Source organism: Etheostoma spectabile, chromosome 18 (genome assembly GCF_008692095.1).
Source record: "Etheostoma spectabile isolate EspeVRDwgs_2016 chromosome 18, UIUC_Espe_1.0, whole genome shotgun sequence".
Lineage (NCBI taxonomy): Eukaryota > Metazoa > Chordata > Actinopteri > Perciformes > Percidae > Etheostoma > Etheostoma spectabile.
This window is the reverse complement of record NC_045750.1, coordinates 24,916,217-24,936,820: the sequence shown is the minus strand read 5'-3', so window position 1 is coordinate 24,936,820 and position 20,604 is coordinate 24,916,217. Positions and strand designations below refer to the sequence as shown.

Sequence of the window (20,604 nt, the reverse complement as noted above, 5' to 3'; positions counted from 1 at the left end):
TTTTTTATTATGTATAATGAGTGCACAATGTATAACTAATGTATTTGGCAAAGACAAATTATAAAAGAGCGGACCAAACAAAAATTGAATCAAACCATTTCAGCCAGGCACGACAGTGGAATCTCTATTATAGTGACGTTTTAAATAACGTATGGGAAAAGCAGCCTAATATATGACTAGAAATCCTCAGTCTTTGCACATTGATAAATAGGTTTAACTGAAGCCAACAAATGGAATATGAAAAAGACCATTTTCATGAGATGATGGTATCCGTGTCGGGTTAATAATATAATCATCCCACCGGAATACTTGTATTAGAAAGACTTCAACGTCTAGGCAGTTGATTTATATAAATAAAAAAAAGGTTTGGACATACCATGGGTAGGAAATGCAGGAGTGATGTGAATATGACTGAATGTTAGCCAGACTGCCCATAACAGAATCAGTTCATACTGAAGAAGTCAGACAGCCATGTTATAAAGTTATTTTCCTGAATGCATGCGAGGAACCAAAAGTATCTAACTCAAGGCTAAGTTATGGCATACATGGATTGAGGTTTCACTTTGGAGGTGCAGGGCAACCTGCAAAAGCCTGTTAATTTGGGCATGGAAGTTAGGAGTGAAAATACCAAATTATCTCCAAATTACCGTTACATCACAGATTCTGTGCTGCATTGCGCTGTGTGGCACTGTGCTGTGTGTGTGTGTGTGTGACAGTCTTATTTAGACCAGATTAGGAGGTCGAAGGTTTGGTCTGCCCAGCTACACATACCCCGCGGAGGGCTCTTCTGGGTCAGGTTTGCCCAAAAATGGTCAGAAATTCTAAAGATAGAAACAACATATTCCGGTTGACCTATGTTAAGTGTTTGAGAAGCTGTTGAATTTTATTTCAAAAGAATTTAATTTTCCTCAGATAAACTCAATCCACTGGAGTTCTTCATTTATGCTGGCTACTGCAAAATGGCACTATGGGTACCTGACAGAGTACCTTAAAAAGGAGCCTAAAATGTTCCAATACTCAATTTTCTTTCAAAATGGAGTTTGTATTATTGTCACATCTGCAATTCAGGCTTGGCAAGATGCAGGCTTCCACCCTTTCTAGTAACTGCTGCCTAGCTCAGACGGGGTCATTGGGGAATGAGGGATAGCCCAGCAAAGGAAGAAGGACGAAACATTAGTAATAAATAGAAGCTTCATAGTTTGAGACAAGGGGAACTGGGCAGGAGGGGTTGCTCAAAAATACGTGATTTCAACCATTGCCCAAATAAGTACCTATTAAGAGAATCTGTGCCCCACTGAGCTGCTGATAAGGCAGCCAGGAGAAAGGAGCTGTGAAAATAGAACATGTCCATATAGAGAGGGGATCTGTATGAAGAGGGAGCAGGAAGGGAGCAGAAAGGGGGCAGGGGTTAAACGCTTCCCCAGAATGTGTGCTTTCCACTGGCGTAAGCCCAATGAAGAGTCCCTGCTGACGGACACAGCCCGAGGGCCTGGTGTGATCATGATTGAACATTGAAAGTTGAACTAATGCCCAAGAAATTACAGCTTTTAAAATTGGTTCTGCATTTAAGTGCCATGTTTACCAATGTCTGAAAACACTAATGACAGGAGACTCGAGAGTTTTTCATCAAGCTTTACAACTTCATTCAGCATAATCTCTTCAAGGCAGGGAGCTTCTGAATACAAGACTGAGAAAAGCGAGAAAACAGAGCCAGAAAAAGGAAAACCTGCCTTGACAAACACCCCACAGATGTTGCTCCACTCTGACACCACCACTGGTCTCCATAGCAACCCTGCTGGCCAGTAATAGCCCCCAGTTCGCCTGGCTGCAGTGGCGTCATAAAGACGCATAAACACATAGACCATACACACAAACCAGAAAATTTCAGACTCTGAATGGGATCCTAATGTGTATTTATAGAGACAGAAGGACTCACTTGCCCACCCTGCCTAACCACTCCTTAGGACACGGACACGCACACAAAAACAGGAGATGGCTCTCTATAAACCAGGGGTCATCAACTACACTTTCCAAGGGCCATCATTTTTCTAAGCAGACACTCCGGGGGCCAGAGCCTGAAGAAAAGTTGACGTGGAAAACCCAAGCTTTAATGATGAATGGACTGATAAGCAGAGGCGTCGTTAGGCCTGGGCGTCCTCGGCTACAGCCCTGAATGTGCAGCCCCGAGGGGCAGCTACATGCGACGTCTCACCACATGTTTTTGTTGCCATCACCTAGCAACTGTTTCTACATGGGGAAAGCTGTGAAAGGTGTAATTTTTGTAGGAATCATAGCCAAAACAGTCTAATACATTGATGCCCTTAACACAACGTTTAGGAGCGGAATATTTAATGATCTATTTTGTATAAGTTCTTGTGACATTTCCAGTCTATCCCACCCACCCACCCACACCCACACTTCTTAAGGTTAGTCATACAGGCTCATTTTCCTCATCAACAGAAACAAGTTGTTTGTACCAATTCATTCTGTTAAGTGTTAATTACTTTAATGTTGTCTGTTGGACTATTTCTATACTGCCTCGAAAATATATTTTAAAAAAAACAAAAAAAAACACTCGCTATACTCAGTGGTATGTTTACTGTATGCCTACCATGTGCAATAAACCCTGCTGACTTCACACAATGCCGTTTCATGAACATTAACAGAAAATGATGCTCAGTTTCATAAAGGGGACAGCAATTTGCAGTTCAAGGCAGGCAGGGAGCTGATGATAACGTAAAGGATTGAAAAACACTGAGCCTCTAAACTGTATATGTCGGAGGTGAATCTGAGTGTACTCACCAAGTGACAGACACAGGGGCAGATATTTGAGGGGAGGGGAAACTCTGCAGGACTGCACTGGACCACTCTAGAGAGAGGGAGGAAAGTCAGAAATAAAAGATTAAATTAGGGATGCAACAATACACTCAACGAATGATTTGATACCATCTTAAGTTCACGATACGATTTTCTCACGATTTTTTTTAACAGTATAAAATGACTGAAAAGGAGTCTTTTATTTGTATAATCCGTGCAAAACAGCAGACGTGTCCTCTAGTTAAAAGTGCAACTGAAACAGTATTTTATCTAAAATAACAAAAAAAGTAAATAAATTAAAGACTAAAGAAAGGCTTGTTTATTGCTAAGGCCATATGGTGAAATTTAAAGGATTTATTAAAAAGGATATTTACAAACTACAAAAAGAAGAGACACTAGATGGCAGAAAGGTTTTTCATAACATTTAACGCAACAAAAGCTTACAGAGCTGACCCAAACACAAGTCCTGTCTCTGTTATCCAAGTGTCTCCAGCTGTACGTCAATTTTTAACCAATTCACGATGCATCGTTACAGCCCCATGAAATTAGTTGAGTCTAGATTACAGCCCCGCACTGTGCTGCTGACTTACTTTATTATTTATCTGCAGAGTATTATGATCCTTGACCTTATGCCATCATAAAATGGTTTTAAATGAGTTATGATTATTGTTAAAGAGCATTGTGATTATTTACGAGTGCTTACAATAGGCCTACTTATACATTGCTATAAGCAGATTTTAAACTTGTAAAAGTGTTTATAATGCATTTTAGACAAACTGAACAGCAATTATAAATTCTGATACTTTATACCTTAAATGCTTTATAATGTATGATTATAATTATAAAGCATTATGATTATTCTGAGTGCTTATAACTATGCTTATAGTGCAATATAAGCAGATTATAACACATTGGAACTGTGTTTATAATGAATTATAGAGACAGGCTTCATAGAAAGCATTACCGGAAGCTGCTTCCTTTGGTCGGAGAGTGGTGGAAATGAGCTGGCAAATTAGACAAACGGCACCACCTCCGCGTCTGCTCTGCTGTAGCTTTGAGTGGTAGGTCTTTTACTGAGAATTTAAAAAAGTCGACTAAAAGCTTTACATGTAAATGTAAAGTACAGATCAAGTCATAGGGACAGACAGAGGGAAGGAGCGAAACGGGAACAAAGCTACAGATGGTAAGCATAATCCTCCACTTGGCAAGCCATCTTAAATCCTTATGTACGAATGGACCGAAGACAAATTCCTTAACATTTCCTGTACTTAGCAGTAATTCTGCTTGTGTCTCTCATCACCTCATCATCACAGCTCCATGTCGCTTTGCCCAGTGAAGGACAGGAACTGTGGCGGTAATGGTTTATTCATATAGTCACTTTGTAAGATAAACTTTGTCAGATAAACGTAGACACGGCAGAATAGATTTCAATAACTAAGTGAAGGAAAGTTGCTGTTCTGCAGATTGTATCGACATCTGGATTTGTGTAAGCTCAGTCAAAAATGTGTCCTGTGACTGATGCCATTTATAATAGCTATCATACAGTATATTTTTGGGATATATTTTGAAGAGGATGAAACAATTGTCTACATTAACCTTTATCATTCACAATGTTTATATATGGACTACAATATTGTAATATTTACCAAATGATGTATGCATATACACATTCTAAATTCAATATAAGTGAGGCTACACCATAGGGAAGCTACTTAGGTAACAGAAAAATGCTTTTTCGGTTCCATTTACAAGGTTTGTTTATAACCTCAAAACCCTTGGCGCCAATTGGTAGAGAGTGCACTCGAGGCAAAATACTTCCTGAGTTTATGTCTTAAACTCAAATACTGCTATCCAACAATGCATGCTAATGATTATCCTGAAAACATTTGCCACTGTCATTCCCATTGTAGGAAATTTATAAAGCCCTCTGCCTATTACTTCCTGTATAGCCATTTCCTGGAGGATGTTTTCTTTCCCAGAGGAACAATCTTTAAAACTATCACATAACGAATCACACGTTCATGATTTGAAAGCCTAGTCCTTTTGCAAAATGTGGACCAAAGTAGCACCAAGGATGGATACTCCATGTTCTTAAAATATATTAATGAGGCAAAGTACTGAAAGGAAATTCTGACAAAAAGGAGATGTTCTTGATTACACAGAGTACACATAATAGCAAAATGAATGGGGTTACGTATAAATTACACTGCTTGGTTAAAATACTCTCATTTAGATTAAGGACAGCTGCGACTCACGATTAAGTAAAAATATGAACGTATACTGTTTCAGTTACCCTAAATGGCATTATATTTTTCATAAGTAAAAAAACAAAAACAAAAAAACATAGTAGCAACCACTTCTATCTCTCTGGGAGACAACGATTGCGCCAATGGGCTCCATTTGGCTTGAATAGAGCGAATGTGTAACCCTCTATCAATGTACACAATTGAACAAACTGTCTCTCAGCAACGATGGATTGTTAATAAAAAGAGCAAGACATCTCATCAAGGTGTGTACAAGGAATATTAAGGCAGTAAGCCACATGGAACCACATTTATAAATCAATTAGTAATCAGGAATGATTGAACAGAGTCAATATTTATGGTAATCTCCCATGGATCCACTCAATATTGACCCTGGTCCATCCATCTCATCTTTAGAGTCATGTGCATCTCTCGCTCTCACTCTCATTCAGGCTCTCCCTCATTTTCATGTGGATGGGCCTTTCCCACAGTGGCAGCTTATGTGGATCAAATATTCTACATGTCGAGTGGCCTCACAAGCTGAGAGCTGTTCACAGGCCTCTCCAGCCAGGGGAGAGGATCAGTGGGTAGGCTCTGCACCAAAAATAGGGAAACTATGTCACATATACAGAGACCAGTATTTATCATCCGCTGACCATTTGGGTGAGAGCACGTCAAAAGGAGCTACAGTAAAAAGATCGCAGACAGACCACAGTCTGGACAGACAATTGAAATCATCCCATTTGTGTTATAAAACACACTAAACTGAAAAAACAAAAAAAACACTTGTATACAAGGACTTACGAAACAAGAAATAAAAAATAATGTGAAAACCGCTGCTTCCAGATAAAACAAAAAAGGAGGAAACAACTAAAATGAAAAGATATATTATTTGTCTTAAACGCTCAAAAAAGTAGCAGGCATGGCCACAAATACCTAATTTTGCACTTTGTAGCACTAAAGTAGGGTAAATGTGCTCCAATTTATATTTGGGTTAAAAGCCCATTAGCTTAATTTTTGACAGTGCAGAACCTGTCTGAACATTCACAGACCGGTGAAAGAAAGTGTCAGCACTAATAGTTTTATTAAAAAGGTAACAATCACACAGAACTAGACTAGCAAACTAGAGCACAAAAGTGCAACTGGAAACTCCCAACACGCACCTATACCAGTAAAGTCCAGTGATAGATACAACATATCAAAACAAAGAAAAGAAGGAATTTTGCTACCTGATAGGGTCTCTCCCTCTACCCTTTCTCTGTGTGTGTGTGTGTGTGTTTAGAGTATGTGAGTATTTGTAGAGGGTGCTATTCCAGGTAATAGCCAGCTGTGGCGTAATAATTCCTTTGATTAGGGCAACAGCTGAAAGGCTGGTGATTCCACCCCTGCCTGCCAGATTTAAATGCTGTAAACGGTGACAGCTCTACCATCATCACTCAACCAATGACAGCTCTATGGGGGGGGGAAACACACAGGGGTGCTGATTAAAAGGACAGCACTGTTACCACAGCCAACCACACACACTCCAACGAGTATCACAAGATGGGACATGGCAGGGGAAGTGACATTATCCATGTTACCTGGAATAGCCGTATCTAAAAATAACACACTCCAAACTGTTGCACACACATGCAGGAAAACTATGGTCATTCGACAAGAGTGACTTGTAATGCTTAGAATAGTGGCATCTAAAATAATCATGCATGTGTGATAAATAAAAGTAAATAAGCACAATGACTGGAAGGTGGCAGTCACAAAAATGTCTCTTATAAACTAGATTGGAAGTGAAGAGAAGGACTGGGTGGATCAAAAGATAAAGGCATATGTTCCCACCTCAGGAAATCGACCCAACTCGTAGCCTGACATGCAGCTCTCTGTGGGACTCACAGCTTTGTTGCCATGAACAGCACCTGTCAGGGTACTGAAAGGATTGCTCTCAAATCGTCCCAAAGTCAACTATCTTCCTCTTTTATATTGCTCTTTTGCAAGTCACTGTGAAGGGGATATCAAACTACACTTCTTTGACCGGAGAAGCACTCCGAGAAAACTCCACCTCCTGTTCACCATGTGTCCCAAAGAGTGGCGGGGTTTCTGAGAGGGTTGAAGTAGGGTCACGAGTTTGGAAAGTGCTGATTCTGTGGGCAGAGTAATGAAGCAGCCTCGTGTCTGTACAGCAAATATGAAGCAGCCGCCAGCAGCAAGTTAATTTGAAGTAGCTCAAAGACTGGAAGCTCTGTTCCAAAGTTGAAAAATCTGATTACTAGCATGTTGACTCTAACACATTACATCTTCTTTGTTTAATGTGGTGTTACGGTGGGCTATGTATTGTCTTGTCGTCAATGTGAGGTTGTCGGGCAACCGTTTCACAAAAGCAGGATTTATAAATCCAGGGTAACCGATAAAACGAGGCTTGACCTAGTCTAATCAGCCCGGTTTGGTGCGTTTCACAAAGGCCAAGCCAAGCTGAGGAGGAGCGACTAGGTCGAGCCAGGCTGAAGTACTTCGGATAGATGCACGTTCACGACTTTCCTTAACAGACCACGAGATTTACTAATGGTTAAATAGAGAATATGCATTGTTCATACTTTATACAGAGTGAGCAGCAACTTCTTGTGGAAGTATGATAATGTGAAACACATTATTAAAAAGAAACACTTTAAGTGAGAGATAGCGAGGTAGACAATCGCGGACCGACTGAATCCGCATGTGGCCTAAAATTATACATTTCCTGACCACTGCTCTGAATTGAAACCGTCATAATCATCACCATTCAAGGATTAGGTTACTATCAATTTCACAAATGAACAGTTACACTCTTTGCCTTAAAAGTAAGCAGAAGATAAATGTTACTCAGTAAATTTACCATGAAGATCAATTTCCTACAATGCTGGAATATGATGCGTAAATATCTCTTTCACTCTCTATCAGTTATTTCCCTCCAGCAAAACATCATTGGGGTGTCCCCACCCTGTTACATGAATGTACATTAGTCTACACTCTAGTAAATTGTTCAGTGAACTAAGACAATCATTTAGGAGAATTGTAAAATTAGGATATGTTTTTAACAAGTGTAAAATCCTCCCAAATTATAGTCCCAGTTTATCCGACAACACAAATTGTGTGCTAAGAATGCCAATTTATTGAATCCTTTGTTAATGAATACAAAAAAATGAATTAACTAAAATAATTGAAGGTGCATTAATCCACTATAGAAACACATGTACAGCACTTTATATATTGTCCTTAGTAACTGACTTAATTTATATATATAAAAAAAAAAAGAAACTGCCATAATATATTTGCCAAACTAACAATTAGAACAGCAGTCTTTATACAGCAATACAACAGTAACAATGACTGTCACATGAATAATAATAAAATAAGGGCCACAACTTTAAATAATAACTGCACTTAAATGAACAGCATTTTGCACATATTTTCATGCAGGCTGATAACAACAAGGTAAAACACAACTTAATCCCTTGTCTTGGTTTTGTGAAATAGCCCTCGGGAAGTTACTGTTCGGTTTTCAGTTGTGAAATTTTTGGCAAAAAAAAAAAGTGAAAAAGCAGATTTCCCCCCCCCCCCAAAAAAAAAATTATTTAAAAAAAAAAAAATTTCCTTTGAGATTTTGGCTCGGTCCTTATCTTTGCTCTATTGTGGTTTGTTTTATCAGCTTGGTTCATACCAAATTAGTTTACTTAGCATGGCATGGGTGAAATAAGTAAATAAATAAATAAATAAATAAATAAATATACTGTAGGTCACTACTTTTGCATAATCTGCAGGGGCAGCTGGTCCTAATATGTGCAGTAAACTACTGACATTTAGGAAAGCTCTTAAATACATTTAGCTGTGTATCAAATAATTGAACATAGGGAACTGTAACTTTTAACTGATAATTGTATTTCCTGTGTTTTTTACCAAGTAAAATGTGCCTTGTTAAAACATAGAATACAATTTTAAATACCAACAATGTTCTTGAATGTTTTTTTAACTATGTCTAATTACTGTGAGATATATAGTCAAATGTGTCATTACATTTTTTTTCGCGTAAAAGATACGTAAGAAACGACAAGCCAACCAAAAGACCAGCAGTGGCTTGAATAACTTTAAACACTCTTACTGTCTTCTCAGTAGAATGTGGGTGAAATTGAAATGGGAGGTAAAGACAAAAGGAGAGGCATCTTGAGAGAAGCAAGAATGATGGAGGAAGAGAGAAAGGCAGTCAGACAAAGAGAGATATGCACACGCACAAAACCTTTCACATACCGCCAGAGAATAAAATGCAGACAGAGAGAAAAGGTGAGAGGAAGAGGTTTTTCTACTTAGTGAGTCAGACAGTGAATTCTTTTTGCCTTGAAGAATGATGGACGACTGCCTTCAAGAAAGACAATATCAGGCCTGGGCCTCTCTGCACACACAGATCATACACACTCCCCCTACTCTGTGCTGGGTAATTAGTAGATTACATTAGAAGTGATGGAGTCCAGGATCCAGCACTGTCACAGGGACATGTTCTTTACCACCAATAATAGAAATTATTCAACCTCAGCTATTATAAAGCTGTTTTTTTTTTTACTTTGTTCTCAAGTTGTCACATAAATATTGCATTATAACTTTCCTCAAACTTGACATGCTCATTACAGATGGAGCTGTAATGTTTGGCCTCTGGTAGACAAGAGGGAGCGTGACCCTGCCAGAAACCAGCGGTGACTTGGAAAATAATGATATAGATTGAAAAGTTGGCTGTTCTCTCACAGGCTAAAGTTCGTTTGGGACTCTCAGGTCATTCCTATTGGCTGACGTGTTAATACTTACGAGCCAGTGATCCTCCCATGCTGGTTTTTAAACTGCCTACCTTCGCATGAGGGATTCACAGGAAATGAGGCATGCATGTAAGCTGCTCTTCTGTTAGATTTCTGACAGAATAGCTGCTCAAAGAGCGTTTCTTGCCCCCAGGACTCCGGGACCTGTGGTATTCAACTTGCTGTTGTCACAGTAACCAGTGTTGCAAAATCACCAGGGAATGAAACTAAGGATTACGGCTTTGCTTGATATTCATAATAATTTAAAAAAACACTTTTCATAGACTGATCTGATGATTGAACTCATAGGATTGCAGTAATGACTTATTTAAACCTGAAACCAACATAAAATTGCCAGTGCATTTACATAAAGTGCACGTCTGAAAGGGGCCTTTAATTCAAGGCCTTAGGCAATAATGACTGGAACAATTTATTTCATTGTATTACAATGACACCAGTCATAAGATTTTATTTCTCATTGTTGATTCAACTTGTAAAACTGATCTCCATCAGCAGATGTTAGATAAACAGAACATCCCCATTTTAACTGAGCCAAGAAAGAAACTGTTGTGAAATGATCAACTCTCTCTTTGTGGACCAACAGCTATTAGAGGTGGCGGGAACATTTTTTAATTCTTTTGTGATTTTTTTGCAACGATTTCAAAAATAAAGTTTCCTTTCCCCCAATGATTCACCTAAATATTTTCTGTTTATATACGGTACCGCTGACAGAGACTCCATCTCTTTCCAGCAAAACAGACGGAAAGCAGAAAACACACACACACACACACACACACACACACACACACACACACACACACACACACACACACACACACACACACACACACACACACACACACACACACACACACACACACACACACACACACACACACACACACACACACACACACACACACACACACACACACACACACACACACACACACACACACACACACACACACACACACACACACACACACACACACACACACACACACACACACACACACACACACACACACACACACCCACACACACACACACACACACACACACACACACACACACACACACACACACACACACACACACACACCACACACACCACACAGCACACACACACACACACACACACACACTTTTTTAAACAAGCTCTCATGAAGTGCTTTGATTGTGAAACAGTTTGTTATGATAGCTAGCTAATGGATTCATGAGCTAAGCCCTGACGTTTGTTTGAATGACATCCAGGAAGTGTGTGATAAAACAAAAAAATATTTGGGGGCCTTCGACAAATACCTGGTCGGAAATCCACATGAGGGAACGGTTTGTATTTATTCTTTGTTTATACACAGCCTAACATTTGTTTGTTTCCTCACTCCTAGAGTTTAGGGAGCGTTTTTTTTTTAATGAGTTGTAAACTGCTAAATAAGTAAGTTATTAAACTAGTAAGAACTGATAAACTCCATTCAAATCTACTTTGTCTTTAAATAAGCAAGACAAAAATGCATAAATTCGGCACATATTAAATACTTAGTTAAATTACATGGTGTTCCACTCAGGGATATCTGCATAAAAGCAGGCATTCCCTTGCAGCCATTACGTACAGTAGATTATGCAAGTCGATAACACAAAACAGACAACTGGGTGCCCGGCTCTGCTTTGACTTATAATCTGGTACAGTAGTGGGATGCACTTCTGGCACACACACAGTACACACATCTCTCTGTCATTGCCCACGCAGACTAAAGCAATGCTGTGAAGAAAAAAAAGAAAAGAAAGTGGAACAAGCAACATTCCTGCTGTTTATTTAGTCATCTGATCTGGCTAGCGAGTCATGTGTTGTAGCTTGTCAGACTTGGCAGCATGCTTTAGGCTAACGCTAGGTTAATGTATTCTGCTATGTATTTAGTTATTGTTTCACACTGCTTTCTATCTTAATGTGAATAAGCTGCATCCATCAAAAACACACAAATGCTATGTATCAGAACAGTTTCTCATTCCACAACAACATGACATAACTTTGCGTAACCATACACACCGACTTTCTTAAGCCAAGTGGCGTGTTATCCGTACACATTTTGAGCTATCCACGAGTAGGTCTATGCTGCTTAAAACATACACGCCACTTGGCATTTCATCGCATGAAGAAAAGTATGGTTGAGTTTAGGAAACGTGACGCGCGAGTTTGGTTTAGGAAAAAAAGAACGGGATGGGTTTAGGGGAAAAAAAAAAAAACTGACTGAAGTTCAGGAATTGTGACACAATCGCTGGTCTCCTGGGTGAAAGTCCTGTTTTACCCGTCCACCCCCCCGACCAGCCTCCCTACGTGGATTTTCACCCTTTCATACTACTCTCTACGCTGTAAATTCACATGCTATCGCAAGGTAATGTAACTCAATGGGGGCCAAAATCGTGTTGATTAAAACCCTAAAAAGAGAGTATGTGTCTTGATAACACCAATAAGAGCATATGAATTGGCGTGTCATACATACGCCATTTCATGAGATCAGTCTGTTCAACAAACAGCATTGATTCTCTTTTTTCTGCTTATTAAAAACTTTGTTTTAGGAAACCACAAACAGCAACGTGCAATACTTTATCTTGGGTCAGAAGGACAGATTTGAATTGGTCTCTTCATGTCACCAAAACAAATCAATACATCAATACACAAGTAGACACAAAAATCAATAGTGTCTCTAAAGTCTTAGTTTCCCCCCTTAAAATATTGACAGTGTGATAAATGTGCCAGTTATTTTGCTGACTTCAAAGATACTCATCAGTGTATTGTGAAGCCCTATTCTCTCTATTAATGGACAGGCTGGGTAATAATAGCTATCCAGGAGAGAATGGTAAAAGATCAAGTTTTGTATTCTGGAGCAGAGGTCGACAGTTTAATTGGAAGTGCAAATTGCGTTCACATGTATCCCCATAGTGGTTTGAGCCATGGGTAAAGTGAATGTGCACACAGAGAGCGTGTGCTTTTAAAAATAAAAAAAGAGACGGGAGAATGGAAGGAGAGACAAATCAATGAGCGTAGGGGAGGCCGATATCTCTCTCATTCAGTGGCAATGTATTTTTAGAGCCACGCGTGTAGCAGAGCTACAATTATTATTTACTGAAGTGTTGTTTTTACTCTTCTAAGCCTCTTTCACACAAACCATGATGCTTCCACTGCCTGCTTCTGAATCAGCTAAGCTAATGCTGCCAATTTCTTGTTAAGAAACGGTAAATATTGACTTGATGACAGCAGATCCCATCTGTTGGGGTGAGAGTAAGCATTTCCTTCTCTGTCTGCTTCGCTTTTTGCTCTTCACCTCTCCCTCTCTATCTGCTGCTGGCAGAGAACATTCCCATCATTATAGTCACCCTCCAGCAACACTTACCCTTGCAGTGAAGGCACACTCATCATTGATCTCTCGCTTCATTTAAGCAAATGCTGTGTCTTCACATATTAATCTGCAACCGCTGGACCAGTAAGGGTTGAGGCCAGGTTTCATCAGTTGTCTTGTATTTGAAGCTGAGAGTGACGGAGTGGAGTTTGAGTTGATCAGCAAAGAGGCCGATGCACTGAGCTTTGTAGTAGTGTCTAAGGCCTGCAGAACTGTGCATCCATGATGAGAACGTGTTATATGTAGTAGGTTTTCTATGCAAGGACTCAGCCTAAGTGAGGTTAGACTTTTTATGGTAATAACTTTTCTTTGATGACATAATAACTAAGCATAAATCGGGTCTACTGTAGTTAGTGCGGCTCAAGTAGATGTAGACATTCTAACTCTTTACCACAACTAAACTTACAGCCCTTGAAGCAAATATTCTTTTATTGCACAAATATTCAATGATTTTTTTTTTTTTTTTTAAATGATTCAAAACCTTTCAGTTTTTATATTTTCCTTTTAGATGAACATTATACTCTTGGTTTTCTTTTGAGCCATTTTAGAGAGGCCATTTTCCCTCTACATCTGAATTTAAAAAAAAAAAATTAAAAACGTTCCTATTGCAAAAAGTGATATTTCCGTGTCTTGCTTGATTATACAGCAGGTTGAGGTGCTGTATAAAACTGAAAGTATCAAACTGCTCAATCCACAGAGAAACGCACACAGCCCATATTCAGAAACGGTGCCTTTAAACGAGGCGTCAGGATTGCCGTACGGCTGTGATGTCACACCTATACCAAAAGTAAAAGTGCTGCTACGGTGCCGTTACAGTCCCTCCCCGACTGCAATGACGGTGCAGAGAGTCTGAGAGCACAGACACGGAAAACCAGGAAACGCTGACTAATCAAAGCAGACTGGGCTGTTTCGGAACGGGGACGTGAGAAAAAGAATGTGCTTTAAGGAACATTAATAGTTTGTAAACATGAAGGCTGTTCACTAAAATTCAAATATTAGAATAGGCCTGTGGCCAACTGAGAATGTACATAGTTGAATAAGAATAGTCAAGTCTTCCCCATCGTTGAATTAAATCCTCGCAATAGGAATTGCCGAAGGTATGTTGACTCTGCTATAGGTGGCGACACTGCTGCTAGTACAGGCATTGATGAGGCTGCAGTAGAATGTGAGCTTTCACCATTTGTAAGGATTTGAAGAAGGTGCTTATTAGGAGCCATCATTGAATCTAACATTGGATGAGCCTGATGCTATTTTTAGTACTTCTGTTTTTCTGAACCCAGTAATACTTTAATCATGACACAGAGAGAGACAGAGAGAGAGAGACAGAGAGAGCATTTACTGCAGTAATGCTCTAACTTGTAAAAAAAAAAAAAAAACACTTTGATAGAGTTCCTCAAAAGGAGTTTCTATCAAAAGTTATTGACCTGAGCATTATGTCACTGTATTGTACTTACATTATTTTGTAACATTTTTCATCCTGTGGAGGTTAATATGTCAGACACATAAGGGGCCACCTTAAAGAAGGAGCAAATGTATTTTCCCTGCTGTACCAAATGCATGTTGAAATAAACTGAACATGAACCGTGTCTATTGTGAGTCATTCTATACCTCATTTACCACAAAGAGGGGATCTTTGTTTCCGTCTGTCATGTCTTTGCTTACACGCACCCAATTTAGGACAAAATGGAAAACCAGCAAGCAATGGTTACTGTGATTGCTTGGTTTTCTACTGAATTGGTCCTAGGCCGAGAATCACTACAGAATATGGGGCAAAGTTATATCATGTTTTACAAATCCCAAAAGAGGACAGCTGCTGAACAACGGCTTGGTCAGGACCAATCAACTGGTAATATGAAAAGGTCTTCTACACATTTATATTTACCAACTGATGTGCGTTAGAGTCCTGTGCTACGTGTCATCATAGATTACGATACGTTTAAAAAACAAATAAGCCAACAATCACAAAAGAATGTACTAAAATACTGAGGACAATACTTCATGATACGCCCTACAATCAATTTAAGTAACTAGCATACTTTTTCTAAAAAGAGTTGAGTTATTTCTTTCCTTAGCACAGTGAATATTAATAAGTAGCCAGGCAATAACAGGGAACTGACATCTCAAAAGTCATCAGAATAATCTCAGATATATAGAATATTCATGAGTAGAGAGACGAAAAAATGTGTAAAAAAAAAAAAAAGTATCTTCGCTGTATGTCATGCTTTACATTTTAAAAATTGTTAATATTAAAGTCTCCTTATGGGCCTTACTTTTGCCATTGCACTGATGCGTTGCTCGTTATGGAAAAAAATACTTAACAGGGTACTTGCGATAAAGCAAACCCAGTTTGGGATAATGAAAATGCATACCTCTCTCCTAAAGTAAAGCTTAAAGCATCTGAAAATTAAATCAGGCCCAGCCAACAGACCAGCCTGGATGCTGCACATTACATTATAAATACAGATTACATCATTAATACAGAACATATTATAGAGAGCAATCACCTCTCAGCCCCATTACAGTTTCTAGCTTGGCATAAGGACCATACAGCAGCAGCAGCAGCAGAACAACCTGCTTACCACTGAGTGATGTCTGGCTCTGGATCGGTGAACGCTTCACATCAGTCTGGTGTGAGAGATACGGGGAAAAATAGGGCCTCTTGCTTTCATTACTTAGCACAGATCCAATAAAATGTCTGTCGTCTCCAGCTCTCAACGCAACTTGTTTTCAATGTTGAACACTTTGAAACAGCATTTGTATTAACTGATGAGACCTCAACGACGGAGTAGCAAAAAACGCAAAATAAAAGGATTACAAAGCTAAATATTAAATGGCAGGAAAGTCCTTATCCTTCCTCACCTCCTTGATAGTATTTCTTGCCCCCCCCCCTTTGTTTTTTGTGCATCCAGAAACACAATAGTTTACACACTGAAACATCAACAGATTACATAACTTATCAAGTAGGCCTACAGGCAGGATGAAGCCATATGTTTCATACACATTATTCATAAACTTTCATCAATTGCCTTAATTAATGCAGACTAAGTTATAATTTATTACATATTAAAGTTATTAAAATGCAATCATGAACCGGATGCTCTGGAAAGAAGAAACTCATATTGAAGAGGTAACCTGTGTTATACTATATTCTGGGAACAGATCCTTTTCATCAATTGCTACCAGATGGCAGCCAGCAGTGCCATTAGACAGAACTGGGACTGAATAAAAATAAATGAAGAAAAATAAACTGGTGTCGCTGCAGTGACCACTGGCAGCAAACAACCCCAAAACTCACCAGTTCAGCATTAAAAACGTTCAGCAGGAGGAGTTCATGCCTTGGCCTGCAGAGACAAAAAAGGACATGCGGTAAGAAGGAGAGAGAATTTCATAAATCACAGAGGCCTGACTCTGGACTTATTTGGCTGAGATCTAAAACTCTGCTATACAATAGGAGGGCAGGAACTGAGTTGAACCACACGGAGAGACAAGCAGATACCACATGCGCTACTCCCCTGCCAAGGAAAACAAAGTAAATCGCAATATCGACAAACAGCTTTACCACGGTCGTAACAATAAGAACAAACATGTCGAGTGCTGTGATTCAACATGTTTTTGACATACTACCACAACACTAGGCCTGCCAGTTGGTGTGCCAGGCTGCTTGTCTATTGGCCTATCAATCCATGTCTGTCTGAACTTCCACATTTCTACTTCCCTCTGTGAGGCCTTTAAAGTTTAAACCTCCATGAGGAAGACTGACAGCTTTGTCAAGAATGCTGTGAGAAGAAACTGCGATGTGACCAAAACCTGATAGCCCCATCAAAACAAAGGGACGGATCTGAAGACTGCCAAGCTAATAAAAAGACAAGATCATCCTAATTATAAAAAGAATGAAATTAAAGGAGAGGAAACGAGCGATGGAGCACGCCAGCCATCGAAAGAAAAACAAGCAATTGAGATGTACACAGTAAACTAGCAGGCAGAGGGATGGATTACAACAAAGTCCCTCTAGAATAAACCTCTAACCTTCGAGCAATTCAATATGATACTGGCAAGTGCGTCACTGTGAAAACATACAAAAAGACATTTTCTCACTTCATTGCTGTTTTCAAGCAAACCCTACAGCTACAGTCAGGCTAGACAAGCATTCCAAAACACTGGGCAATGTTTGGCTTAGTCAAAGTTCATGGCCTAATCAATCTAATTCTGTACTGTATACATGGCTGCCAACACAGTTGCATTTGTAAATCCAGAATCTCTAATAAACGCTTGTCTTGGCATGTGTGTGCCAGGATGTCGTCTTCCTTTCCTCCTTCTCCCTTACACGTTGTCGTTTAATCCAACAATCAAAATCTAGTTTTGTTGTTAGCCTCTCTGTGACTCCAAGCAAAGCTATTATTATTCTGTCTATTACCTTCAATCTATCCAATTCTGAACAGTAAATTAAATTACACCACACTACTGTGACTCGTTTTCAAGGTATTAAACAGCATGGCTCCTAAACCACTCTGTACTTGCATCACATTAGTAACCAACCGGACTACTTTGAAGCAATACAGGAGATTAGCCTTTGGAAAAATTTTAATTTCTTAGATCTATACAGATATATACATTTAGCCAGGCAAACTCTTAAAAGGTGTGTCAGTCAGTGTTCACAAAATCCGATTACAAAATAGCCACAATACCAAAATGACCTTAAATTTAGTATGTAATGTTTTTTTCAAGAATAATGAAACATACTGTAGGATGCAAAAGGTGCAGTTAATCTTGTTCCTCAAATTATTAAACTTAATAGCGGCTGACAATGATCACAGTACAGTATTTGCTAAAAAGAATAATAGGGATTATCATTAAAGCCCTAATCATGCAGCTATCCTATTACCAAATAGGATAGCACTGGGCTGTTCAGCACCTCCTGAAAATAACCAAATTCTATCAAAAGGCACTTAACACTGAGTGCACCAAAGATATAGCCCTTACGTCATCTGGTCCAAAAAAAGGAAAATAATAAAAACACCTGCACACCCTCAGTTAGCCTTTAAGCTTCTTAGGCCGCTGCTATTCATCAAAATGCTTCACAGTCCGGGTTGAAGCCACAGGTAAGGGATTGTGGTTGTGTAAGGGAAAGTCATGTTTGCCTCTGTAATCACCAGTAAAACCTTTACGATGCAATGTCAATACGCCAGAGCAGAATTTTCTTTTCTTAACATAATAGTTTGCTTGATCTTTCATGGGCAGCAGATGACACATGTTGGAAGGAGGAGTGGAGGGGAGGGGGCAACTTTCTGTAATTTTACAGTAATAGACAATGACACACTTTGCCGTGCGTGACCAAAAGCCTGTTGGGATTAGATATGGTAGCCAAACAACATTAAGATAAACCGTAATACACCTGTGCTGCATTTTACAAGACGAACATAGGGTTCCTCTGCAAATATGGCTCATAACTCATAAAAGGACACACACACCATGTTGTTGTGAACAGATGGGATAGCCAAACAAGCTTTTCCATCAGCCCCATCGACACATTCATCAATTTATTTTGAGGCTGCCTTGTGAAACCTTGAACAAAATAAAACATGATGGGCTATTTGCACTGCAAATAAGCCTACAGAGTTGCATGCAGGTTATTCCTGAACAAATAACACACACTACCGTCTGGGTGTGTGTGATAAAACAGGTTTTGAAAATAGAAACCTGCTGTCTGACTCTCTGTCGAACTAAGCAAAGCTGTCATTTCTACCAGCATCAACGAAAGACACTTTTTTTTGTATATCTTCCCTTTAATAAGAATGGATGAGAAGCTCCAAAACAAGAAATTGACATTGATTTAACCTAGAATCAATGTCAAGGTATCAACACTGAAATGTAATATTCAACATCTTTTTTTTTTTTTTTTTAACACATTCAAGTCATGCAAATGGACCAAATGCACTGAAAACAGACCCAACATAAACTGAATTTTGGTAGACATAACACCAAAATCTAATACCATTTCAACATCTTCCGGCTCATTGGTTGAAATGGATGGCATTGAAGATAGACTGAACCCAAAATACTTTGTGGCTGTCCTGACAGTGAATCAATGACACCTTGCTGTCTGGGTTGTCTGCATGGCAGCTCCCACATCCACTTAGCTGCCTACACGACTAGCAGCAGCTAGATGCACCAGTTTAACAGATTTAATTAACATTGTAGTGAGACTCTTTGGCGGGTCAGGTGGATGCGAATGCTGCAGTGCAGGAAGCCACAACGTAAACACGTTGGCGTAACGTTAAATATGAATATACGACATAAAAAGCACGGCTCGTCCGTTGACTTTTACGGCCACCGTGCAGTGTGCACTGTGCCTGGCTTCTGATTTGTCCCGCTACAGCTAGCTCCCCTGGCTAGCCTCCCAGCCGATGGAAACATCAATAATTCCCGCATTTCACGAAGTTATCAAGCCGCGGATAGCTCTCTTCTGTATCGCATTTACCTTGAAGAAAAGCCAAAGTGCCGACGAAAGCGAGACTAAATTTGATATCAAATTAATTAAAAACGTCTATTTCAATGCGTCTGGCTAGCTAGCTAGCCGAGGCTACAGTCTCCAGCTGTGTGTATGTGTGAGAGAGACAGAGTGAGGCGGAGAGAGGATGGCTGAATGATGAGAGCAGGATTTGGAGTGAGCCTCTGAAAGCTAGCGTGAGTTTATGGAAGGGTCCGGGCTCAACTGCATCCGTCCAGCAGCCAAACAACACATTCAATTCAACACAGTAAAGCTGACGTTTAACGGAAAACTCGGCACAGTAACGTTAACTCTGAATATCAGCTATGAGAGAGTGTGTGCTTCTTACTTGGTATCGGCGTTGGGGACGGGTTTAATCCGACGGCGAAAAGAAATGATGCTTTGCAGAGTCCGGGTTGGGATATTCTCTCTGTGTGGCTGTCTGTCTCTGTCTCTGTCTCTGTCTCTGTCTCTGCCTGTGTGTCTTCCAGTGGCTGCTGTTCTATCCCGTCTCCCTCCGACTGTCTGCTCTGTCTCCCCGCTGCCGGAGTGTCCCGGTGCTCTTGTACCACTCGCCCTCCAGTGGACAATGAACGGCCCTGATGCGCTTTGATTAGGAACCCCTCTTCAGCTGCAGCAGCACGCGCCCACCAACAAACGTGAATTTAAGTGCGTGCGTGCGTGCGTGCACGAGCGTTTGTGTGTGTGTGTGTGAGTGTGCGCAGATGAGTGAATGAGTGTGCCTTGGGTTGACAGAGTGAGTCATCCAGCAGAACCAGACCCAGCTCCTCCCTGCTTTTCTAACAGCTGACTACTGTAGCCGCCATGCGTTGATAAAGACAAACACTGCC

The 20,604-nt window shown here is 39.9% G+C and overlaps 1 protein-coding gene across 1 annotated transcript in view; it reads right to left on the bottom strand.

Moving 5' to 3' along the window:
• The window catches only part of plcb4b (phospholipase C, beta 4b), an 82,478-nt gene extending 62,030 nt beyond the window's left edge, over positions 1-20,448 (bottom strand). The window contains exons 1-3 of the mRNA XM_032542977.1: positions 20,103-20,448; positions 16,562-16,607; positions 2,803-2,869 (exon numbers count right to left, since the gene is read on the bottom strand). The gene's annotated coding sequence lies outside the window, so the exon portion shown is untranslated. The remainder of the gene's footprint in view (positions 1-2,802; positions 2,870-16,561; positions 16,608-20,102) is intronic.
• Positions 20,449-20,604: the final 156 nt, after the last annotated feature.